The following is a 27,550-nucleotide window of genomic DNA, read 5'->3' on the forward strand; positions in this document are numbered from 1 at the left end:
TTAGGGAAGAGAGAGGTAAGGTTATTGGAGGAAGATGGAGAAGGTGCTGCAAACCTCAATATTGGAGCAAACAACTCTGACATTGGTAAATTGTGGGGGAATTGGAGTAAAAGTAGCAGCCTCACAGGTCCCTCTCAGTGATATAATGAGGAGTTTGGGGAAGAGGGACACTTAGATGATGTGGAATAGGATGAAGGGGTGTCCCATAGCCTTAGGTTTGTATCCTGGAGAATTGACAAAACAAGAAAATATAAAAGAGCTTGCCAAAAGTGCCAAAATGATATGCTTACAGGAAACTTGGCTATGCGACAAAACCCCAATACTTGATGGCTTTCTCCAACTCTATCGCCCTGCAAAGACAAAAAGGTTTGGGCTCCCTGCAGCTGGGATCATGACCCTCTTGAATACAAAAGTAATGAAGAGTGTGACAGCGCTCTACGTAAAATGTAAATGGCTTCTTGTATGCAGGTTATCGTTGTTGGTAGCAGACAAAAAACATGAAATCTTAATTCTCATAAATGTGTATATGCAACGGGGGTGTCCGAGGAATATGGCGCTGAGTTAGGATTTTTAAAAAATGATATAGATACTCTATGTGAAAAATGTGGCACAGATAGAATTTTAATGATGGGTGATTTTAATAATAAATGAAACCCAAAGAAGGTAGATAATTGGTACACAGAAATGCTGGAGGCTTATGACATAAGTTTAGTGCCTTTCCCAGATTGTGCTTCATTAAGCCAAGATATAAATCTGGGAACTACTCTGGGAACTACTTGGGGACAAAGCCTGTTTTGCCTGAATGGTAGGTCAGAATTAGATTGCCCAACTAAGAAAACATTTAAAATAGGCACACAAAACTGCCCAATACACCCTCTATGATGTTTTCATTCCTCCCCTGTCCTTGAAAGCTGAGACCTAGCTACTTCTGTATGATGCCCGGCGGAACTACCCCGCGAGCTATAGGGGAGATTGACTTTTGGCTCCCTATTTTGACTATCACCTACCCAGCCGGACTTCGGGCAAATGCTTCTGTGTCTCTACTGACCCCCTCTCCCTTCCCCCTACCCTCCCCCTCTCTGCTCCTACCCTCTCCAGCTTCTGTCCTCTACCCTCACCTGCCCTTGCCCTTTGTCCCCCCCCCTGTTTTTCTGCGAACCTCTTCCCCCGCCACTTGAGACCAAACTATTTTGTCTGATGCCCGATGGAGCTACTTGGTTTAGCTATAGAGGAGATGGGCCGTGGATTCTCTCCTTGGTCGTCACCTACCCAGTTGGTCTTTAGGCAGACTTCTTTTCGTCTCTCCTTATTGTCTCTTCCCTAGCTCCTATCCTCTCTCCCCTGAATCTCTCCCCTTGTCTGCCCTGGGATCACACCTTACTGGACTTTGGACGTTGCCTTGACTCGTCTACCGGTTTGTGTCCCATCACCCTTCCTCTCCTCTTCCCATGCTGTGTCTCTCACCCGCCCCTCCCCTTTCCCGCCCTCATTATCCGTCTACTTCCCGTGCTCCAACCCCCCCTCCCCGGAATCTCTCACCTTGCCTGCTTTTCCCCTTAAGTATTTGTGCTTATTGTTTATCTCGACCTTACATGTAACAATGTTGCCATTCTCTAAGAACTGTGTAACCTTTGTAATGATGTAACCTGTAACTTTGATCTGATGCTCATGTAAAGCGCTCTGATACCTCCGGGTCTAGCCAGCGCTGTATAAAACTTTTAAAATAAATAAATAAATAAATAAATAAATGTGTTCATGTCTCCCTGGAATTTTGCCTTAATCAAGGGGTTTAGAGTGTGTCAAAGGCAAGGCAGTGATCACAACCACCTGTTGTTTGAGATTTAAGATGTGAACCCGAGCCCACAAGTTAAAGTAATTTTACAACAAGTGGAGTATCCCAGGCGGCTGACAACAAGGCTAACAGATGAATATATAGTTAAGCTAACAAAACTACAACATAAGTTAGATTTGTGAAGTGCCAAAGGGCAGAACCTGGAATGGTATGAGGAAAAAATAGAACAGGTTGTGCAGGTCTTCGAATTGAATTAAAAAAGGAGAAAAAAAAGTAATAAATCAACACAAAATGCCAGTATGGCAAGTTAAATGGTTCTCTGTAGAATGTCTAAAGATGACGAGGGAGATAAAGAGAGAAGCAAGTAGGCTTAGAATTAAATATGATCTACATAAAGTCATATATCTTGAAAAATTGAGAAGGAATTATAAAATGTTAATCAGTAGCTCGAAAAGAGTCTATAAAGAAAAATGCTGGGGCAAACTGCTGGAGTCTATTGAAACAAAGAATATATGTCAGTTTTGGAAACTGATACGTGCAGCTGCAGAACATCTGGTGGGAGCTATGAATTGTGTGGTAGAAGAGGCTGCATGGGAGGAATACCTGCAGTAATTGTATGGCTCTTGTAGGGCATCAGAAGAAGGAGTGATGCAAAACTCGAGTGGGTTAGTAGAGTACCTAAAATTCGATTTACAGTAATAAATGTGAAAAACATGATAAATAAATTCAAGCTAACCAGGGCAGCGGGACTTGATAATTCCCCAGCCTCTATAATAAAGTCCCTGTTGAACTGGTGGGCTGAATTTTTGGCCCATATGTTTTTAGTCATCTTGGACACAGGAAAATCCCCAAAAATTGGAAGGGAGCAGTAATTAGACCGGTGCACAAGAATGGCAATATGAAATCTCCGAAAAATGACAAACTAATTAATTTGTTGGACATTGGAGAAAAACTGTTTGCAAAGATAATACTGGTTCAACTTAAGAACTGGGTGGAGCAATGTTCGATTGTGCTGGTAGAACAGGGGGGCTTCAAGGAAGGCCACTCCACAGTTGATCATTGCTTTGCCCTGTGGGCAGTGGCGCGAAAGTCAATAGAGCAAAAAGGGAAGTTATACTGTTGCTTCGTTGACTTCAGGGCTGCGTTTGATTCTGTGGACCGTAAATGTCTTTGGGACTCCTTGAAAAAGTATAATATACCGGAAGGCCTGCAAGCTATAATTAAAGAGTTACAGAGAGGAAACTGGGCTCATGTTTTTATGCCGTGGGGGGTCCTTGATGCCGAAAATAGCAATTGAGAACGGCCTGAGACAGGGCTTCGTCTTGGCCCCCTTGCTTTTCACTATATTCCTAGCAGACTTACCTGCAACTCTAGAGGTCAACAGAAGCACCAGCCCGAAAATGGAGGGCAATTAATTGTCATGTCTATTGTATGCAGAGGACCTGGTGATTATTGATCAGACCGAGCTATGCCTCCAAAGGAAATTAAACACTTTTAGACAATACTGGGAGGCAAAGTTTGTAATTGTAAATATGGAAAAAACAAACATTTTATGTTTTGGGAAAAGAGACACTAGATTCAGTTGGTTTCTGGGCCCCACAAAATTGGAAATTGTGAGTGAGTATAGATATCTCGGGGTCTGGTTCGATAGTGCATTAAAGTGCCATACACACTTAGAAGCTAAGAAAGCAAAAGCCTTTACATCGTTCTGTGGGTTGAAAAAATTCAAATTGAGAATATGGAGATATGACGGAGGAGGAGCTTTGCGCGCATCCGTGATGGCCGCGTGAACACAGTGCTCCCGAGACCCTCGCCGCCTCCCGCATCTATCCTGGATAATATCCTGATTTGAAGGAAGATCATTGAGGACACAGCCCGGCTGATGTACTAGCTGCTTTCAGAGACGAAATCGGACTTCGGGTTCCCGAGTTACGCCATCCGGTATTTTGTGGCCTTTTCCGTGGAGCCGCCTGGGCCTTGAGTTGTGGCTATACCCGGACAGTAATTCAACAACAACAGCTAACGGGGTTCAGCCCGCAGCCCCACTCCACTTTCGGTTTCGTTTCTCCTGCCTAGCGTATCACCTCATCGGGGTGAGCGCTGATCGCGACTGGCCCCCATGCCAGTTCATTGGGCTTGGGGCTAGCGAAAGCGCGGCTGTGGAATCCTATTGACTCGTTTCTGCGTCTGGTGTTCTTGTGGGTGAACTCTAAGGAGCCATTTGGACCAGGTCTCAAGCTTCCCTTCGGGGCACTCGGCTCGCCATGACGGGCAAGCCCGAGGGTGACAAACGGAAAGTCAAGTCCACCTTCTGAGGAGGCTCTGCCCAGGCGAATGTCATGGACCGCTACACACTTCCTAAAGGATCCCCCGGTGGCGCACCTAAGATCCGTGATGAGTCGATCGACGACCCTGCTATATCAGCGGACTTAACGCTACAGGAAGTAATGGGAGCCATTGCTGGCATCAAGACTTCGATCGGCCAACAATATGAAGCCCTGGCCCTGAAACTGGATACGGTGGCCATTGATGTCAACCTAATCAGAACAGATCTGGCTAAGACAAACGAGAAGGTTAAGTCTCTCGATCTAAAGACATCCAGCCTCACGACGGATATGTCCGAATTGCAAACAGAAGTACGCAACCTGAGAACTGCCAATGAATTCTTTGCTCGTCGCTTGGAGGATTTTGAGGGCCGTGCACGATGCAACAACGTGCGTATTATTGGGGTCCCGGAGAACTCTAGTTCACTCTCCACTGATCTTCGTGTCGAGAACCTTATCCTCAATCATCTCACACCCAAGGGCCTGAGCAAATTCTTCGCGGTTGAACGCGCACACAGGGTGCCGGGGGGACATGCAAAGCCTGGTTTCCCCCCCCCCGTCCGATCATCGCAAGAATCTTTAACTTCAGGGACCAGGACGCCATCTTGCAGGCTGCACGGACAAGTGGTCCTACGCAGGTCGAAAACACCGCGGTGAACTTTTATCCGGACTTTTCTCAGTCTGTTCAGAAGCAACGAATGGGATTTCAAGGGGTGAAACGGCGACTCAGAGACATGGAGTTGAAATATGCGATGTTGTTCCCGGCCCGGCTGCGTGTGGAATATAACGATCGGACATTCTTTTTTGTCCGGCCTGAAGAAGCGAGTGATTGGTTGGACACGCTGCCTACTCGTCGTGCTGGCCGAGACCAAACTGGTGGTGCTGAGGGGGGCCTAATGGACCAAGAATGACAATGGTGCCTGAGTCCTGAACACTATCCACCATGGACAGCTGTGGCTCACTGCCTTCTTTGATCGTTCTATGTGTATCCTTGGGGGCGGCGGGGACAGAGGGACCCTTTCCTCCTCTGGGGTTTCTTTGTGTAGATTAGTTGTTTTTTGCTAGGGCGACAGGCACACTGCAAATTGGGGGGGCTTCTGAGTCTGTGCAGGGGTGCAGGGTGGGGGGGGAGTTGTGTTGGGTATTACTGGGGGGTGGGGGGAAAGTGTGTGGGGGTTGTTTCTTTTTTCTTTTTCTTCAAGGCAACGAACTGTTACGACTTCGGACATTGGTGTGGTGCTCGTTCTGAGATGGGAGTTCATCGTGGGCTTGGATGGGGGGTAGGGAGGTTGAAGTTACTGTGCTGGAATGTGAATGGGTTGGGAGATCGGATAAAGAGGGGGGTGGTTATGCAGCTCTTGAGGCGCCTCTCGCCCGATGTTGTACTGCTACAAGAGACACATTTGATTGGGAATACTTGCCACGCTCTTAACAGGCGGGGTTATCGTCTTGTAGCTCATTCTGGATTTAATTCTAGTTCCAGAGGGGTGGGTATATTGCTTAAGACCTCACTCCCCCTCGAGGTGGATGACGTGGTCCTTGACACTAGGGGTAGATATGTTGCACTTGTAGGTAGGTGGGAGGGGAGAACGGTTTCATTGGTATCGGTGTACGTTCCTCCTGGCTTACAATCCACAACATTTGCAGACTTGGGGCGGGTGGTTTTGGGTCTCCCGGAGGGTGTTCTGATACTAGGTGGTGATTTTATCTCAGTCGTCTCTGGCAGAGCGGATCGCTATCCACCCAGAGACCTTACAGCTGCGCAATCCTGGTTGGGTGAATTTTTGGAGACATTGGGGCTTGTGGATTGTTGGCGGCTTCTGTATCCAGAGCAGACGCAGTTCACTTTCCACTCGGGCGCACATGGTAGTCTTTCTAGATTAGATTATATCCTGGTGCCGGCGGCCCAGTCCTCTTCGATTGGGGAGATTAGGCACCTAGCTCAGGGTGTATCGGACCACTCCCCTCTCTGGTTTCGTTTTCACCTGAACACAGGCGCTGTAGGGAGGGTGGCCCCGATTAACCCCAGGTATCTTCTTAACCCCAAAACCCGTACTGAATTGATTACATCATTAGATTTGTATTTTGCTGAAAACGTGGGATCTGTGTCCTCGCCTGTTTCATCGTGGGAAGCCTTCAAGACTTATCAGGGAACAGGCATTGTCTTTGATTGGGTGTGCTAAGAAATGTAGGAATGAGACAGTTGTACGTCTCGAGACAGAAATTACTGCGTTAGAGAGTGCATTGGAGCGAAACGTTACTCGAGGCGCATTGCATATCCTCAGTCTTAAGCAATCAGAATATAAAAATGTATTTACTGATGCGGCCAAGATGATGAATAGGGAACAGCAGGGACGACAAGGCAGGAAAATGGATTGCCTGGTTAGACAGAAAGGAGAGAGCGAGCCGTGTGATTCCTGTGATTGAGAAATCGGATGGCGTGCGTGTGACAGACCCTGTTGACATTTTTGAATGTTTCGCTGATTATTTCCGAGAGGTTTATACCTCGGAGTCCGACAGGCCCGAAGAGGATTCTCAGTTGTTGCTTAGGGATATCGCATTGCCTTGTTTGTCAGAGTCTGATCGGGACTGTTTGGATGCCGCACCCTCGGTGGATGAGGTAGCTCTTGCGGTGCGTTCTATTCGCTCCGGAAAGGCTTTGGGTCCCAATGGCCTTCCCATTGAACTGTATAAACTACGCCCTGACACGCTAGCGCCATATCTCCGAGATATGTTTTTGGCTGCGCGAGAAACTGGCTCCCTCCCTCGGGATCAGCATCTTGCGACCATTGTGGTGATCCACAAGGAAGGCAAGCCACGGGATCGTTGCACATCTTGAATGCTGAGCCTAAGATTCTTGCCAAGTTACTCGCTAACCGCCTGATTACGGTGATCAGTGATCTGATTCATCCGGACCAGTCGGGCTTTATTCCACATCGTAACACAGCATTGAATTTGCGACGTTTGCATGGTGTTCTCGCGAGGGCAGCGTCATTGAGTGAACCGGCCATCTTGGTGTCCCTGGATGCCACGATGGCCTTCGACACAATCGAATGGCCGTATCTTTGGGCCACACTTGCCAAGTTCGGTTTTGGCGCTGGCTTTATTAGCTGGGTGAAACTCCTGTACGAGACGCCACTGGCGCAGGTAGTGGTGAATGGTCGGGTCTCCGTACCCTTTGCTCTTGGGAGAGGCACACGGCAGGGTTGTCCTTTATCCCCGCTTCTCTTTGCTCTTGCGTTGGAGCCACTTGCTGCTTGGCTGCGGTGGGAACCCTCTATGAGGGGTATATATTGGACTCCGGACTTTGAAGATCGTATTTCATGGTACGCGGATGATATTTTATTGTACCTCACGTCTCCCAAAAAATCGCTTAATGTGTTGTTCGACGTGCTTAACTCCTCTGGAAGAACTCGGGCCTTGTTATCAACTGGTCAAAATCCCATATTTTTGTGCTCGCGGGTGGTGTCCCCCTTCTGCCGCGGGGATGTCCCATCCAGCTGTCGCAGTCTGGTTTTAAATATTTGGGTGTGTTTATCTCATTTGACCCTGCGGTCCGCTATGAACGTAATCTACTCCCCCCACTCCAACGTTTGCATTCTGATGTGGTGAGCTGGCGCAAATTACCGTTGTCTCCAAAGGAGCGTGCGGCCCTTTTTAAAATGATGTCCTTACCGCGGTTTCTATATGCACTCCAGAACAGTTTTGATGTGATTCCGTCGAAGTACTTCCGAGAGGTTGAATCCTTGCAGAGGCAATGGATAGGGGGTGGACATTCGTGCATCGCTCTTCCAAAGATAACGCTTCCCTGGTATGATGGCGGCATAGCACTTCCGGATATTAGACAGTATTATTGGGCTTCCCAACTTGCTGCCATCAACCATGGGATGTATGGTCCGGCGTTGAATCCAGCGTTTGAAATGGATAGGTGGCTGCTACCGGGTGGTGACTATAACAGGGCGCTTTATTCGGGATCTTCCCGTCTGCAACTCTCAGGTCCTACGGCTATAGCCGTGCGAGTATGGCATAGCGCGACTGCGGCTATGGGCTGGAGATATAGATTAACCCGTGCAACTCCGCTTTATGCCTCCGCAAAATTAGGTTGTCTGTGGAAGACGAAGGGGTTTGACAAATGGGATACGATCGGTATTAGTAAAGTGCGTGATCGCTGGGTTAAGGGCAGGGTAAAGACCTTTTCGGACTTACAAGTGGAATATCAGCTGAGTGACAGGGAATTCTTTCGTTATGTTCAAGCACGTCATGGCTTGAATTCAGTTTTTTCTGTGGGTAGTGACGTCCCGGAATCCTCCCCCCTCGAAGATCGTGTATTGTATGGTCATGTGCCGGATAGCACCATTTCTTTGTTTTACAAAAAGATGATCAATGACCGGTCGAGCCTGCTTGACCGCCTTAGGGACACCTGGATTGCTGATGGTATTGAATTAGACGACGAGGACTGGCAATCTGCGATCTCCTCTCCCAGGGAGGTTGCGATTCCGGCCCGCCTCCGCCTGGTCCAACTCAAGATCCTCCATCGAATCTATGTCACCGGCCCCCGCTTGATCCATATGGGCTATTCCGCGGCGGCTTATCTAGGCGTGGTTGCGGTCTCCTTGGCACCTTTCTTCATATAATTTGGGAATGCCCTGAGGTGGTGCGTTGTTGGAATCGTATACATGATGTGATGAGTGATGTAACGGGTATTATGATGAAGCCAGAAGCCCGACAATGTCTATTGAATGTATGGGGACCGAATGATTATGATGTGTCACAGCTTCGATGGGCGACTCTTGCCAATATGATAGCCAAACGAGATATTGCACAATTATGGGGGTCCCAGAGGCCCCCCACAGTGACTGCCTGGAAAGAGAATATGGACTGGTGCATGTTTAGAGAGAAAACGGTGTATGTGGCGAGAGGTAGACCCAGAAAATGGGGGAAAATTTGGAACCAATGGAACTCGTACCGGGGAGATATATGTACGCCCCCACTCACTGAGATCTTTAGTCCTCCCCAATCGCCCTGACCCGGCATTCCTGCTATGATGTGGTGTACCTTATTGTTGATGTGCAATTCTCACCTCTGACCCCCTTACCTGTAATCGTTAAATTCTGTCCTATGTTATCGTGTATCGCCCGTCCTCCTTGAGCACATACCTAATGGTTGCACTATTGTTATATTGCCTTGTTTTGGTTTTTTTATGTTTTATTATAATAAAAAGTTACAAAAAAAAAAAAAAGAGAATATGGAGATATGTCCCACCTACCGTTGTTAAAAGCATATAGGGCAATGATACCTCTGCAAGCACTGTAAAGAGCTGAAGTCCTTTACCTAAGTGGTAAATGCAGTTGGGACCTCGAAGAAGGGAAGTGATCAAAAACTTTATTGTCACTACCAAGCTCAGCAATGATCCAGGCCATTAGAATTGAGCTAGGAACAATATCATGGAGATTCTGGAAAAGCCAAGATCCGGGTGTAGTACAGAAGGTCTCACAATGGTGCAGAAAGGAGATTCAGTTTAGTAGCTTAACATGGGCGAAAGAAACAAGAAAGAAACTGCTTATGGTTGCTGAGAACCTAAAGGTGAGGATCTGTCAGCAAACACTGTATGTAGAATTTACTAAGAGGATACTCAGAACCCAAGTGCAGGAATTGTCCATAAGTGTAGATATGGAGTAACTGAGATCGAAAAAATCAGTACAGTGTAGGATAGCCCCAGTTGAATGAAGCCTGGTATCCGTATTTGGATACATTACCTAACTACTGGTTTAGATGCGAAATTTTAAGATTAAGAATTGGCATCAATCCCTGGCTGGCAAATGAGAAAATAAAAGCAGAAAGAATTCAGCCTGATGGAAACTGCAAATGTGTTTTGGGAACTAAAAGCCATATTTTGCACATATTAGTAGACTGTATCTCGATTTTAGCCCAGCGGAAATTATTCCTATGACAAATCTTTTTTAAATATGAAATAAAGACACAGGACCAGGCATTACTTACAGAGATGCCTAACCTTGAGACTGTTATTGCACTTGGAAACTATATGAAAGCTGTAAAAAGTCTCTTGTAGGGAGAAACTGAAGGTTTTTTAACGATTTTAAATGCTGAAATCTATTAATATGCATTTTTCTTTTTTAACTAATATAAAATGAATTTCAAAATGACTTTTATCAAGTTTTAGGGGATTGAATTGAACTGGATATAATTATTATTATTGTGCCACCTTGTGGGATATGTGTGCTGCTACCACTTTGCTCATAGGTTATTAATTTTAATGGAATTGGTGAATGTATTTGTATTGTTTTAATATCCACAAATGGGTTAACGGTTGTTTAAAGACTATGGTCTAAATGAACATTACTTTTGACTTGACTTGATAGGCAATCAGACTCCCTATTCATTCAATCTGGAGTACTTTCCTGTGTTTAACCATTTTGCTATTTACTCAGATACATTTCTGCTAACACATAATGACTTGACTGTGTCTAAGTCACCAAATTTATGGTTTGAGATTCTAGCATATTTTTTGATCAATCACAGTGTATCAGCTTATCATAATGAAATCTCCTCACGAGCTAATACATTAGAAATATCCTTCCAAAAAAAGCTAAAGTTCTCTTTTAGTTCCACATGTAATGAATCCTTCCAAAATGAGCGGATTATAAAAGGCTTTATATACTGCCAAATAAAATAGAAAAGAAGAAACAAGGAGCCATGACTCAAATGTATCCAAAATTCCATTACTTAAAAAATGTCTTTCTTATAGAGACATTGGGGGAGGGGGGGGGAGCACTCGCCTACTTTTAGGGGTATCCATTGCTTTTTCAAATTTTAGTCACTAATTACCTAAAAAATCCCAAAGTCACCAATTCATGATCCTGAATTTCAATATTCGGTTCAATGCCTTACAAATTTTCATTAACTATTAATTAATTCTACAAAATCAAACAAACAATCGGACCTCAATACCCTTTGTTCTATAATCCACCAGAAGATAACTTATCTAAATTATTTACAAACTCTCTAAAATTCTAAACTTTTAAAATGCCCTTAGTTAATAAACAAACCATTTTACATATACCTCAATCCCAATGTTTGAATATCCAATCACAAAACTAATGATTCCCATTCAAATTTCCTCAAATTAATATACAAATCAAGGATAATCAAAGGTTTAAGTATCCTTCACCACATGTCTTTTCACATATACAAAACCAACACCTACCTATAGTTAAGGTATACTCTATCAAAATCTTTCCAGTCTTAATCTCCCACCTATTGATCTTCCCGATCTCCACCACATGTTCATCGTCCCACCAACCACTCATGAGGGAGGTTTTCACAATCACCATACCCTTAATATACTTTCTTACAAGTTCAGAATGAACCCATACACACACTGTTTTATAATCAGCTAGAAATACACCAATAGGAGCCTAAAGTGCAAACTATGACTCCTCATTTGACTACAAGTACATCATTATGGACCGGAGTTCCTTAAGCTCAACAGTTAGCTCAAAATTGACCCAAGTAAAACTGTTTCCATAGTCGACTTGTAGTGCACCAATGAAACCCTGAGTTTCTTAAACTCACCTGGTAGCTCAAAATTGAGCAATAAAACACGTTTTCCTTATTCAGTTTGGAATACTTCAACGAAAACCTGAGTTTTTTGTATCCAATTCACTTCACAAGCCCCCACCCATTATAATTCAATCACTCAATCAATCAATCAATCAAATAGGGTATTGTAGAACTCGCGACTAACCTGCGAGGGTCTCAAGGCACTGGGGGGGTGATGGGGGATGAGCAGCTACGTGAAGGTCATTCGAGGAGCAAGGTCTTGAGCTCCATTCTCAATTGGTGCAGTGTTGGGCTCAAACGGAGGTGAAGGGGGAGTTTGTTCCAGGTCTTGGCTGCGAGGCAGGAGAAAGATCTTTCACCAGCTCTGGTCCTGTAGAAAAACGGGAAGATGGCTAGCGCGAGGTCAGCTGAGTGGAGGTTTCTCTTGGGGCCGTGGAATGAGATTCAGCCATTGAGATATTGGGGTCCGGTGTTGTGGAGGGCTTTGTAGGTGTGTGTGTGAGCACCTTGTTGGTTTTTCCTTTTTCGACAGTGGAGTTGATCTGGCTGTTCATGGTAAGAGAAGAGTCGAGTATAATGCTGAGGTTGTGTGCATGGTCTATTGGGCTGGGTGGGTTTCCAAGGTAGCGGGCCACCAGGTGTTGTCCCATGTGGAGGCAGTGGAGCAGAGGATAAGGACTTCTGTTTTCTCAGAGTTGAGCTTCAGGCAGCTGTTGCTCAACCAGGTCACGGCAGCCTTCATCCCTTCTTGAAAGTTGTGCCTGCTGATGTTGGGTTCCTTGGTGGGGGAGATGTTGAGCTGAGTGTCATTGGCATAGGAGACAATATTGAGACCATGGTTTGTTATGATAGTTGCGAGGGGGGTCATGTAGATGTTGAAGAGTATGGGGCTGAGGGAGGATCATTGGGTACTCTCCATCTGATCTCTGTTGGTTCTGAGAGGAAAGGCAGGAGTCTTATTCTCTGTGTTTTGCCTGATAGGAAAGAACGTAACAAGTCAAAGGCCTTTCCATGGATGCCAGCGTCGTGGAGTCTGGTGGCTAGTGTGCGGTGGGAGACCAGGTTGAAGGCTGCTGATAGGTCCAGGAGGATTATGGTTGCCGTGTGGCCTTGGTCAAGGATGGCACAGATATGGTCAGTGGTGGCGAGGAGGGTGGTCTCTGTGCTGCGGTTACTGTGAAATCTGGACTGAGAGGTGTCTAGGATGCTGATGGTTTCTATGCAGTGTGATAGCTTGGTGTTGACGGCCTTGTTGATGACTTTCATGGCAAAAGGAAGCAGTAAGTTGGGCCTGAAATTCTTGAGGTCCGTCAGGTCTGCTGAGGACTTTTTTAGGTGGGGGTTAACTTTGGCATGCTTCAATTTGTCAGGGAATGTGGCTGTGTCGAGGGAGCAGTTGATAGCTCAGATGGGATCGCAGTGGCAGGCCTATGGAAGATGTGTGGCGGGCAGGGGTCAGAAGGTGCTCCAGAGTTGATACTATCTTTAAGATGTCCTCTGTGGTGAGATAGGTCCAGGTGAGAAGGGTTTGTAGGGTGGTGTCATTGGGGGTGGGAGTTGAGGCAGTGCCATGGTCTTGATTGTCGAAGTTGTCGTAGAGTGTCTTGATCTTGAGGTAAAAGAAGGAGCTAAGTTTGTGGCAGAGGTCTTGGGAGGGAGGGACATCAGTTGTCTCACTGTTGGGTTAGGTGAATTCCTGTATGATCGTGAAGAGTTCCTTGGAGTTGTAGACGTTGGAAAGGAGTCTGTCTTGGATGAAGTTGTTCTTTGTTGATTTGATGAGTTGGTGATGTGCTTTGTAGGCGACGTGGGCTTTTGGGGTTCTGCTGTTTCGCCACGTCCTTTCTAGACATCGGCATGAGAGCATGGCGTTCCTTGATGAACCACTTGGCTTTCTTGTTGTGTTGTCTGGCATTGTTCTGAAGGGTGGCAAGAGTGTTGGCGCAGTTCATGATCAAGTGGCTGAAGTTGCTTGCCACTGTGTTGGTGTCTGTTGTAGTAGTAGGTGGAGTGCAGGTGAGGGTGGAGCTGAGGATTTCTTCTGAGCCTTTGTTCCAGCTTCTGCATGAGAGGCATCGCATGTGTTTGCATTAGGTGGGTTTCATAAAGGAGAAATTAATGCAGTGGTGGTCGTTCTAGATCAGTTCCATGTTGTGGATGAAGCAAATGTTGTTTTCTCTGGTGAAGATGGAGCAGAGCGTGTTTCCTGCTATGTCAGTCGGGGTGGAGACAAGTTGCTTCAGTCCTATGTTGGTGAGGTTCTCTAGCAGGGCGGTGGTGTTGGGATCGCTGTGGTTGTCCCGGTGGTAGTACAGGTCTCTGAGTAGTATTTATTGCGTAGAGTCGAAGGCATGGGGTGCGATGTGGTTGGCAATGACATTGGTGAAGGGGGTGCAGAGTCCAGGCAGTCTGTAGACGAATGTTCTGCCTAGCGTCGTTCTGGGGTTGGGCTGGATCTGGATGTGGATGTGTTCCATAGGGGAAAGGCGTTGTCCGAGTTGGTGGTTTTCAGTCGGGTGAAGCTTTTGTGGACCATGGGGAGGCCGCCTCCTGGGCATTTGGGACAGTCTTTTCCCAGGATCTTGTATCCGTCGGGATGGTGGCTGCGATGCCAGGTGTGGAGCTGGCGTTGGTCCAGGTCTCTGTGAGGAAGGCAACTTTGGGCGTGTGGGTGTTGAAGAGGTCCCAGATTTCTACAGTCTGTCTGGGCAGGGAGCGTATGTTGAGGAGGATGCAGTCCAGTGGTTTCTGTGCATTGGGCTAGAGGCTACTGCTGGGGACTGTGCGTGGGTGAAGGTGGAGCAGCAGTGTCGGCAGGAGCTCGGGCTCAGCGTCAAGAGCTGGCAGTTGTTGTTGCATTTAGGGTTTTGTGTGTGGAGAGTACTGGGGGTCGTAGCGGCATGGATTCAGGGGACCTGGGTCCCTGGTGCTGGTCATGCTTGGGTCAGGTGCAGACGGGCTGGTCTTTGGCACACCTTCCGAGCACCAGCAGTGTGCCTGCTGAACGTGGCTGCATAGCGGCTACCATTAAGTAGGGGTTGGGGAGAGGGCAGTCAGCTGGGAGGCAGGAGCAGGAATGACACGCTGGGGGGAGGGGCCACAGGGACAGCAGTGGCAGGGAGTCCATGAAGAGGGAGCGGGGAGAGAAAGACAGAGAGAAAAGAAATAGAAAGGCAAAATAGAGGAAAACTGCAGTGAGGAAGAGGCACAACAGAGGAAAAAGTCATAGGGAAAGAGGCACAACAGAGGAAAAAGGCTGAGAAAAAGAGGCACAAAAGAGAAAAAAAAGTAAAGAAAAAGAGGCACAATAGAAGAAAAAGACAGAAAGGGGCAAAAATGAGAGAGAAAAGGCAAACACCAGAAATAAAATGACACAGACCAGAGCGGAATAGCAGAAGAGCAGGGTGCTCTTCCACTAGACTACCAGGGATGAGGCGTAGGCAGGAGCCTTTGGGTGGAGGGGGAGCCTCGAACAGCTACCCGAAGGGCTGAAGCTAGTGCTAAGAGCAGAGCCTAAATGGTGGAGCTGTGCATGGGGGAGAGCAGTGACTCTGACTTCACCAATTTCAATTCCTTTACCAGATCCGTTAGTGATATTATTCAAATGATACTCACCAACAAAGAGTATTCACTTGCATACTGGAAAAAAAAATCAGTAGCAACTATCACAAGAGAACACAGAAACACAATGGCGGGGCAGCAAATTATAGTTAGTTCAGCTAACTATAACTGGTGATTTTTGTGGTATTTTGAGTTTAAAATGTTAATGGTGTCATAATTTAACATACTCACCTACCTATAACATTACTTTAACCTCTGTTTTTTTCAGTGAAATTCTTAAGTTGTTTTTAAAAACAAAAACTGATCTTTTTAATCACACCTAACTATAAATTTACTTTCAGCTTTGGGTTTTTTCAGTGAATTTCTACGGCTTTTGTAATGTAAAGTAATATTGTATTACCATGCATAAGCCAACTCCCTGCTGTGCATGGTGAAGTGGGGATTGTCCACAGGGCCTGGCATATATATACGTATTCACTATATATATATATTTATTCACTGAAAAAAACAAAGGTTAAAGTAACGTTATAGTTAGTTGAATTTGTCAATTAAAGCATTAACATGTTGAATTAAAAAAAACTGAGAATTTCACCAGTTATAGATAGCAGCGTTAAATATAGCTTTCCCTACTTATGACCACACATTTGACATCCCTCATGGCATGTTCAATTAAATAATTTATGAAATCTCTGATGATATCTCATATTACATAATTGATAATATAATTAATTACCATATGCAGATGCAACCCCTACAACGCCAAGCCAATCTACCAACACTCATATACAACCGATCCCACACTGTGCACTGACTTCAGCCATGTGCAGAGGGGGATTGGCAATAGGGCCTGGTCATAGGGATCCCATTACTCAGGTCCACTCATTAAAATTAAGGGAATGAGGGCCACAGTGCCCCCTCTCCAAGCCTTTATTGGGGTCTTGGTATCCCTTTCCCCCAGAGCCTTTTTTGTATTATTGGGGAGGGTAGCTTCATAGCCCCACTACCGAGACTTGATAGACCCTGGAACCCCATCCCTCAGGGCCACTCATTAAAATAAAGGGGGAAGAGGGTAAATGGCTTCCCTCCTGGGCCAATTTCAGCCCCTGGCACCCTATCTGCCATGGTCCGGAGTTAATATTTGGGGGACCAGGCATGCAGCCTTCAGCCCTGGGGCAAGTATAGACCCTATCCCCTGGAGCTTAGTGCTGAAAGCAGGGAGGGGGCCTGGGGCCACCCCTCCTGAGGCAGACTGTGGCCTCTGGGACCCCATCCCCCTGTACCCGGCAATAATATTTAGGAGAGGGGCATGCCTCCCCCCTCCTTGGGCCAATTTAGGTTTCGGGGATGCCATTTACCAAGTCCCAGCACTGAAGGAATGGGAAGGAGGACATGCAGCCCCCCTCCCCAGGCTGATTTCGACCCTGGGGACCCCTTATCTAGTAGCACAGCTAAGTAACTTTGGACGCTGCAGAAAGAGACTAAGGGCCCTCATTGCCCCAAGCGGCTTCCCGGGGCCATTAGTGGGTCAGCGAAGGAGTCTGCATGGGCCCCCATTACACATTTGCTACATTTTTGGCCCGGGGCCAGACTCCCCGAGACCTTTTCAGGCTCTGGGTGGAGGGTCATGTGACCAACCTCCCTGTAAATTATAAGATCAGCCCCAAGGGTTGCCTCTCCTGGGTATCTAATGGCTCGATGAGGGAGGCTGCCTATCCCCCTTTCCATATACAATCTTTTGGTCCATGGGAGTAGGCTCATTTGGGCTCACCACCGGCCCCAGCCTCGCCCTCACCACCGTCCACCGCATCGAACGAACGACCTCCGGTGGCAGATCCTTCTCATTCCTCGCCGCCAAGACCTGGAACACCCTCCCGACCCATCTGCGGCAGACCCAAGACCTGCTCACCTTCAGAAGACTCCTCAAGACCTGGCTCTTCGAGCAGTATCAGCAAACCCCTCCACTCAGCACCTTGAGACAATCACGGATAAGTAGTGCGCTTTACAAGTGACTGATTGATTGATTGATTGATTGGTTTTATTAAAAAAATTAAGCTCAGATACTTTTTTTTAATCCTGTGAGAGTTTGAGGGTTCCCGGCAATTTGTGATTTTTTCCCCCATTGCGCCTAAGGGATTAGGGTATTCCTTAGCTTCCCCCAGATCTTTTTTTACACAGCTACAAGATAGGGGACTAAGTCCCCGAGTTCTGTAATGGCTGCTAGCAACATGTTTCTCATGTTACTAGCAGTCAATCAGAGCACTCCAGAGCACTCGCAGAAGTCTGACTCCCGTGGGACAGAGTTGGCCCAAGGGAAAAAAAGTTCCCTGGGCCAATCAGAATGCTCTTTTTGTCACTGACCATGTCATGAGTGATGTAATATGTGACGTCATCAGCAGTGCATTGCACGCGCAAGTTATAGTGAGTCCAACTAACTATAACGTGGGAATTTCAATGGTTTTATGCGAGTAAAACTTCCAGCTAACTATAACTGGTGTGAAACCTATGGTTTTTTCAGTGAATTTAATAGGTTTTTTAAATGCTAATTCCTAACTATAACTAGTGTGAAACCTATGGTTTTTTCAGTGAATTTCATAGGTTTTTTTAATGCTAATTCCTAACTATAACTGGTGTGAAACCTATGGTTTTTTCAGTGAATTTCAATGGTTTTTTAATAGCAAATCTTTATAGGTATAGAAAGTAAAAAATTTTAAAACGAATTTTATATTGTATAAATATGTCAAATTTTTTCTTTTATTTTTTTAACCCCGGGCGCTCCCGGGGCGCGTACTGGTGAACACACGGGTAAGCGCAATATTACGGCGCGCCCGGGGGCGCGTACCGGGGAGCGTCCCGTTAGCGCTATTCCCGCGAACGAAAACAACATTGTGACGTTTCGCGTAGACACTTGATGCGTCATATGACGCACAGCGTTATCGCAACCGAAAGCACGCGATCGCATACGATCGCGGAACGTCCTGACGCGCTTACGCTACGCACCCGCGGGCGCGCCCCGGAGCGCATAGCGTAAGCGCGTCGGGTCATGTGACCAGAAAATAACACTTTCTATTGGTGCAGAACAGTTTTGGTTTCCAAATGAGTAAAGCCTCGGTCTTGTGATCTGAAAATAACACTTCTGATTGGTTGAGGACAGTTTTTTTTCCCAAATGATGAAAAACCCAACCTTTCTTCCTTATTCTGACTTTGTCCTTTGACTGAGGAAGACCTGTTTCATCTAAAGAGACAATTCTTTTGTACTTTTAAATGGCTACTGTAGCAGCAACAGCTGGAGCATCTGCACCACCACCACCACCACCATCACCAAGAGGACCACCACAACAATACATTGGTGGTGAAGAAGAGGAGGAGGAGTAAGAAGAGGAGGAGGAGGGGAAAAGATGGCTGCCTGAACAAAATACCCCATACAAGCCAAAAGAACACATTGTATGGGAGTTTTTTTCACTTCCAGAGGGTAAGAAAAAAGTTAATGCGGCCAAGGTAAGGTCGAATCTGTGGTGCAGAACTCTCAAGGGGCAACCCACACAAAAAATATTCATTTGGTAATAATACCATGATTCGACATATGACCCGGAAGCATGCTAACAACTATTCTCGTGCAGAGATCAGGGAACTGGCAAGTCACCTCCCCCAGTGTTCAAGGACCAGCTCCAAAAGAAAGCAACCCACTCAATCGGGACCAGAAACAACGGAGATGATGCCTTGTATTCAGCAACGATTTGCTGATTTTAGAATCACCTGTATTGCATGTGGCAAGCTCATCGCCTATGGTGAAAAGAGCATGAAGCTCGTCGTCCTTGCTGGTGACAATCACAAATGCCCCAAAAAACAGTAATTTTTTCCGTTTTTTGCTTTTTGCTCCTGTTGAGCCATTTACAATTCCCTGTTTTTTGTTTATCCCCATAAAAAATACAAAAAAAATATAAAACTGTTTTGAAAAGCCAAAAAAAGTACAAAATGTTCAAACAAAAAAAAATATAAAACAACAAAAAGAAGAAAAAAAACAGTTCTTTTTAGAACTACCTTTCATTTATAAAAATAAAACTATATTTTTAATGACTCTTTGTCAAAAAAAATTTCCTAGGGTACACGTACCGAGGCGTGCCCCCCAAAAAATAGGAAAAAAAAATGTAATGAAGGAGAGCTACAGGATGAACACAGAGGGATTGTTTATTACATAGTAAAAAACAGAGAAGGTGTGATAGGGTGAAAGTGAGAAAAGTAAAATGACTAAAGGAGCGAAAGAAGGGAAGAGAGAGGAAGAAGACTAAAGTAGAGATAGTGGGAGAATGTGAGTGGGTGTTGAAAGAAAAAGAAAGGACAGTAAAAAATTGAGAATGAAGGGTAGTGGCGTAACCGGGATAAATGAAGAACGGTGAGTGAGGGTAAGAAAAGACCAGTTAGTATAAGTAAAGAGGGGTGAAAGAGGGTGAAAAATTGAATTAGGATAAGACATGGGGAGTGACAAAGAGAAAGGACAAAGAGAGTAAAGGAAATAGTACCTGAATGGGTTTGAGGGAAACAGCAAAGAAAGATAAGTAATGCAGTGTGTGTGACTTCTAGGGAGTCAGTGGGTGTAGGTCTGGGTGTGAGTGTTTAAGGTGTGTCTGTGGGTGTGGCTCTGTGGGGTGTTTTGGTGTGGGTGGAGTTGAGGGTGTGTGAAGTATGTGTGAGGAGTGTATGGGTGTGTGGGGTGTTTGGGTGTAGATGGGGGTGTGGATGTGTGAGGTGTGTGTGGGGTGTGTGGGGTATGTGTGTAGGATGTGTGTGTATGTGTGGGATGTGTGGGTGTGTCTGTGAGGTGTGTGTGTGTGTGTGGGGGGGGGAGGTGTGTGTGTGTGGGATGTGTGGGGTGTGTCTGTGTCTGTGAGGTATCTGTGTGTGTGTGTGTGTGTGTTGGGTGGTGAGGTGTGTGTGTGAGTGTGGGTGTGTGGGATGTGTGGGTGTCGGTGTGGATGTGTAAGGTGTCGGTGTAGGGGTGTGGGGTGTTTGGGTGTGGGTGGAGGTGTGCATGTGTGAGGTGTGTGTGGGGAGTGTGTGGGTGTGTGGGGTTGTGTGCGTGTGGGGGACGTACTTTTAGGTACCTAAAACAGCCACAGAACCCAAAATCTCTTTTCAGAGCTACCCTACCTGTAATCATTCAAAATGATTATTTTACACTATTATTTTCACTATTAGGTGTGTGTAGGTGTGTGGGTGGGGATGTGGGTGTGTAAGGTGTGTGTGTGGGTGGGTGGGGTGTTTGGGTGTAGGTGGGGGTGTGGGTGTGTGAGGTGTGTGGGGGGTGTGTGTGGGTGTGGGGGGTATGTGTGTAGGATGTGTGTGTGTGTGTGGGATGTGTGGGTGTGTGTGAGGTGTGTGTGTGTGGGGGGAGGTGTGTGTGAGGTGTGTGTGTGTGGGGGGAGGTGTGTGTGGGGTGTGTCTGTGAGGTATCTGTGTGTGCGTGTGTGTGTGTGTTGGGGGGTGAGGTGTGTGTGTGAGTGTGGGTGTGTGGGATGTGTGGGTGTGGATGTGTAAGGTGTCGGTGTGGGGTGTTTGGGGTGTACAGTCATAATATCGAGTCAATTATTTCGACTGGACAGAATATCGAGTAAAAAATATAGAATGGACATAATATCGACTAGACATAATATAGACAACAAAAATATCGACTAGAGAAAATTAATATCGAATAGAATGGACATAATATCGAATCAAAAATATAGAATGGACATAATATCGACTAGACATAATATAGACAACAAAAATATCGAATTTAAGGTAAGTTAATAATAATTTTTATTTTTTGTGTAATATAAGTCTGTAGCGGGTTGTGGGTTTATAGGGGAATAGGGTGGGAAGTAATTTAATTATAATTAATTAAATATGTTAATTTATTTATTGATAATAATTTAGAATTAATTGTTAATTAATTATTAATTGGTAATTAATTAAAATGTAATTGGTAATTAATTATAATTGATTAATTGAAAAATATTTTAATTTTAGTAATTTATTTTCTGTAGCGGGTTGTGGGTTTATAGGGGAATAGGGTGGGAAGTAATTTAATTATAATTAATTAAATATGTTAATTTATTTATTGATATTTTTTTTAATTAATTGTTAATTAATTATTAATTGGTAATTAATTAAAATATAATTGGTAATTAATTATAATTGATTAATTGATAAATATTTTAATTTTAGGGTTCAGGGTCAGTTTTCAGTTTTTGGGTAAAGGGGTATTTTTAGGGTTCAGGGTCAGTTTTCAGTTTTTGGGTAAAGGGGTATTTTTAGGATTCAGGGTCAGTTTTCAGTTTTTGGGGTAAAGGGGTATTTTTAGGGTTCAGGGTCAGTTTTCAGTTTGTAGGTAAAGGGGTATTTTTAGGGTTCAGGGTCAGTTTTCAGTTTTTGGGTAAAGGGGTATTTTTAGGGTTCAGGGTCAGTTTTCAGTTTTTGGGTAAAGGGGTATTTTTAGGGTTCAGGGTCAGTTTTCAGTTTTTGGGTAAAGGGGTATTTTTAGGGTTCAGGGTCAGTTTTCAGTTTTTGGGGTAAAGGGGTATTTTTAGGGTTCAGGGTCAGTTTTCAGTTTGTAGGTAAAGGGGTATTTTTAGGGTTCAGGGTCAGTTTTCAGTTTTTGGGTAAAGGGGTATTTTTAGGGTTCAGGGTCAGTTTTCAGTTTTTGGGGTAAAGGGGTATTTTTAGGGTTCAGGGTCAGTTTTCAGTTTGTAGGTAAAGGGGTATTTTTAGGGTTCAGGGTCAGTTTTCAGTTTTCGGGTAAAGGGGTATTTTTAGGGTTCAGGGTCAGTTTTCAGTTTATGGGTAAAGGGGTATTTTTAGGGTTCAGGGTCAGTTTTGGGTTTTTGGGGTACAGGGGTACTTTGTAAAAATAAAGTAAAATTACATTTAAATTACATTTATTTAATAAAATTAAATTATATTAAATTATATTATAATATTTTTTATTAATTTATATTCAAAAAATTATTATATACTTACCAATACTTATGTTGTAATGGTATGCGTTGTAAAGGTATATGCGTTGTAAAATCTTGCGTTGTAAATGTATGCGTTGTAAAAGTTTTTGCGTTGTAAAAGTTTTGTTGTAATGGTAGGCGTTCTAAAAGTATGCGTTGTAACGTCATACATCCCTGGAGTGGGAATAGTAATTTTAACCTCTACGCTACCCAGCGCTTTCCTCACTGTTGCACCCACTGGAGTGGGAGTAGTAAATTTTACCTCTACGCTATCCAACACTTTTGCTAATGTTGAACTCACTATAGTTGTAACAATAAATTTTAAACATTTTCTAAAATGTTATATATGTTTATTTAATAATATGTTTAATATATATATATATATATATATATATATATATATATATATATATATATATATATATATATATATATATATGTGTGTGTAATTTTTGGTGATATAATTTTTTTAATTATATAAATTATTTATTAAAATTATATTTTTTTAATAATTATTTCTAAGTTTATATTAAATATATGTATTACTATATTAGTTTTAACTTAATTTTAAGACATTTTAAAAAAATCGATATTTTGACAGTCTATATTTTTGTAAGTCGATATTTTGGAGTCGATATTTTGGTACTTACCTGTTTGAAGATAGGGAGTCGATATTTTGTCAATCGATATTTTTGACTCGATATTTGTGTATCTCGATATTTGTGTCGTCGATATTATGTCAGTGATCCGGTGTTTGGGTGTGGGTGGAGGTGTGCGTGTGTGAGGTGTGTGTGGGGAGTGCGTGCGCAAGTCGCGTGGCGCGCCCGGAGCGCTCCCCTGTGCGCGTACCGGGGTGCGGCTGTAGATATATAATTTTTTTTTAACCGAAATTACTCTAAATCCTCTGGAGCACATATCCTAAGACATAGCAAAGGCACATCGGGCTACCAGTCCCTACAATTTTGCCAAGTTTGGTGAAAATCCATTCAGCCGTTCGAGCTAAAAGTGCGACCGACCGGCCTATGGAAATTAACATGGGGAAAACACGTTTTGGGACCCCCCTTTTATCTCGGCCCCCGCTTGACAAATTCCCCCCAAACTTTCAGGGAAGGACCGGAGCGCCGCGAGGAAAAGTTGCTGAAAAATTCAGGCAGATTCCTGAACCGGCGCCAAAGTTATTCCCAATAGAATGTTGCGATTTCCCTATGGAAATCAATCCTAACTATAACTACCTACTGGCGACCGCCAGTAGGTAATATATATATATATATATTTATATATTTTTATATATATATATATACATATATATATACATATATATATATATATATATATATATATATATATATATATAATGCATATATTTATATTTGATATATTATGCATATTTATATATGTATATATGTATGTGTGTGTGCATTTTTGCATGTGTGTTTGTGTGTGTGTGTGCCTGTTTGTTCAAAGAACCACTGTCACACACAAGACGGTCACTTCCACCTATTGAGCTGGTGCCGGTTAATGGGTGCAACACCTATGTATTTATACCAAGCCGCAATAGTTCTCTTTAAGAAGTGAACCAGCACTGCGGTAGAGGATGGTTATGCATTTCACCGTTACTGCCTTTGTCAAGTCAATAGTACGCTCCATAATCTCACAAAATGTATAACTATAGTGACTATACATAGAACACATAATTAGCATACATGGCTTGCAATATGGCACTTAGTTTTAAATTCTTTACTAATGTGTAAAAATCCACAGTAAAAATAGTACCAGGACTGTATTTTATACTGTATGGAAAATATAGTTGAAAAAAGAATATATCATTAATTTCCTGGAATACGGGCATATACCATATGCATCCAAACATCATAATGAGTTATAAGCCATATTGAGTGCAAGGATTCTTAACAGAATTTCTTTGCACCATATATGAAGCCGTCATGTAATGCAATCCAAAATCTCCTGACTGCAGTGCACTAATACTGCAAAATAAAAGTGCTATAGTGCAAAGTGAATATGTGCAATTAACATTTCCATAATTTCAATAATTTAAAAGACTTCGGGCCCAACTTTTATGTCGTTCGGAAGGGTTCGGAATCAGATTTCTGTTTGCTGAATGCAATCCGGAACTCTGTTTCTGACCAAATCAGACACACTTCCCAAGTGACCGATTCTGATTCCTGGAAACTGTTAGGGCTGACCAAATTGGTTCCAAAAGGCATTTGGCCAGGTTGCGTCTTCCGGAGCCGAATCGTACGGCTCTATGGACTCCATTTTCTGAGCGAGTGAGTACGATGACCAATTCAGACAGCCGTTCCAAATCGGTTTCCCTGGAATGGATCGGCTGCGGAATCGGTCTTTGGAGGCCCATAGCAGGTTCACCTTCACCCGGGGCTCGCACAATCAGGCCGGTGGGGGTACCCAAGGGTCCGCCTTTCCAACCATGCCCAGGGTGGCAGGCACCATGGGGTGCCTGCCACAGAGTGCAAGGTTTTCCCCATTCACCCCTTTCATGCAATGGGAGTGTGTTCTCGTTTTGGAACACTGCCTCCCATAGAAGTCAATGGGAGTCCAACCGACTCATATCCGGTTGCATTCAGATGCATCCAAATGGCTTGGTCAGACTCTCCCAAGGAGAATAGTTTGGAGAGCATTCTGGAACTGGTTTTGTCAGAGTGCTTTTCGAACGACATTGGAATTGGACCCTTTGCATATTTTCTATGTTTAATCACTGTGGGAATATGTTTTGCATTTCAGTGGGGCACACTGTTGGTTTGACGTAGACTGTATAGTCGAAACGTGTAACCATCTGCGTTAAACATCTACAGTGATCCTGGAGTATCAGTCAGTTTCTTTGAAGAGAACCATTGTAACTTGATATAAATATGTCGGGCTTCAACCTTGAACCGGAACTGGAGCAATAGGTGGAAGTGACACACATGAATGCAGCATCTGGGCCTTGGAGACAATTTGCCGATTCCCAACACCTAAGTCATGAGGTACACTGGAGCATTGAGAGCTGGTTGAGTGGTGTCTGAGTGGGGCGGAGGTTACACACCATCCAATAAACTCCCACTACAGCATTGCTCCTTTGATTGGCTGAAGGTGCACACTGTAGCCCCAGATACCTGTTTAGGAACAGCAACAGGACTGTTAGAAGAATATTTTTGTAATCATTATCTGGATCATGACTGTTTCTTACACAATGGAGGACGCACTGTGAAAAAGGAAGGAACGGACTGCAAATATCTTTGATGAAAAGCATGATGATGATGATGTAAGTGATGAAGGAAACATGAGTGATAACCCTAGTAAAGGACAGTCATTATCACAATGATTGTAACTATTTGTAAGACCTTCCATAAAAAAGATGTAAAGATGGTAGGGAATGATCTCATTAGAGAATTATATTGAATTTGGGTGTATGCCTAGAGGTTTACATATATTCAATATTTAATCCCATGAGAATCCAAATCCAAAGCCCTTATGGGTATGACATCAAAGCATATGATGGATTTGCTTGTAAAATATGAAATCAAACTTGAGTGCATAGTGGAGGAAATCAAAATATTGAGAACTACTTAAGGACTGAAAATGAATAGGAAAAAATTAAAATATTTCATGCATGGCATGGAGAAAAGACTTTAATATACAAGAAAGTATTGAAGTTTAAAAAATGCAGGACATTTCTGAGAGACAAAAAACGTTTATATGGAAGGGAGAGTGTTCAATTTTGCTACAGGAATGTCAATATTGAGCAGATGCAGAGACAACATGAATTCTTCATGTCAGGCTCTAGCTTTGAGGCACCATCTTAACATGAAAGAAAGTGCTCCAACAGCTGACATTCACCTGCACCCCTCAACAACCTTTAAAAAAGAATATCAATTACTGAAACAAACCAAAAGTACCGAAAACGTCACCCAAAATTAAAAGGAGGCGCTATAGAATGTGCAAAACTAGAAGGGGCAATGGAGCAGAAAAGCAGGACAACATGCTTTACGGGAAAAAGATGAGGGTGCACCCAAAAAAAAAGTGAGTAAAATGTATTTACTGTGCTAAATGTATCTATTTATGAAATTAATATGACTAATAAATCTGTGTTAGAGTTGGGTTCATCCTATTGCCCGATGACTGAGTATTATTATTGTGACACTCGTGCAGATCTTTTTCGATTCCTGAGAAAACCTAGACTTCCAAAATATTTTTTATTTAAATTCCACAAAACCTATGTTTTGCTAATATTGAGACATGACAAGAGGAGAACATTGGTAGAACTGGGTGTTCAAATTGACAAAGCAAGTTTAAATCACTTCAAATATAGATCTACCTTTCATCTCAGTATGGGACATGACAATATGGATGTCTTCCAAAACCTGGTGATCGGAGTTTATAAAGTTTTGCATGAAATGCTAACCATGGCATGGGGTACTATCTGACTAAATCACATGGACTGGCATTACAAAGTTTAAGGAACTATCCCAATTTAGTAATCAAATCCTCAGACAAGGAGGGTAATATCATATTAATGGACATTAAATTAAGAAATACAAAACCAAGGCATTTACTCAATTAACATTGACAGTTTGTTCTGAGCAGGTTCTAATAAATACGTACAGAGATATAAAATTATTGTATCATGATCTACTATGTGATTGTAGAGATTTGGAGTTACTCAACGCTGAGGAGTATTTATTCTTAAAAGTTGATGATTCACTCAACCCTTGTTCTTATCTGTTACCCATTATTCCTCCAGAGCACCCTACAGAGTCCTCAAACCAAAGTCTCCTTGAAAATACCGCGATCTATGTGGATTTTTTTGTTTTCCCAATAGTGAAAAGTGTATCATTTTACTGTAGGGATAGCACAAATTTCTTAGAATAAACCCACAATATTCATTGGGACAATACATACCACATGATGACCATAGATGTTTCTTCATTCTACATTTCAATTAATCATAAGTTACACTAGGAAACATAGCCATTGTTTTAAGCAAGATGATTGTATTAGTTAAATCATATTATTGAATATGATTAAGTTCTGTCCTAATAGCAATACCTTTCTACTTCATGGGTAGCTATACAGACAACTATCTGGAACTGCAATGGGCACCTGCTTTATCGACAGCTATGCAAACTTCTACATGGGCTGGAGGGAGAAGCAGGTGGTCCACAAAAGATTTGAGAAACAGATTCAACAGTCACACTTGTGGTTACATTGATGAGCGTTTTATCCTATGAGTTGGAAAAGAGAGGGAAGCCATGGAATTTATGAGTCGCAAAATAACTATTTAAATGGGGGTTTAACTTCACACA

At 43.7% G+C, this 27,550-nt stretch overlaps 1 protein-coding gene across 2 annotated transcripts in view; it reads right to left on the bottom strand.

Moving 5' to 3' along the window:
* Positions 1-27,550, bottom strand: part of LOC144767648 (B-cell receptor CD22-like) — a 442,866-nt gene that overhangs the window by 373,516 nt on the left and 41,800 nt on the right. The gene's annotated exons all lie outside the window — the stretch shown is intronic.

Source organism: Lissotriton helveticus, chromosome 7 (genome assembly GCF_964261635.1).
Source record: "Lissotriton helveticus chromosome 7, aLisHel1.1, whole genome shotgun sequence".
Classification (NCBI taxonomy): Eukaryota; Metazoa; Chordata; class Amphibia; order Caudata; family Salamandridae; genus Lissotriton; species Lissotriton helveticus.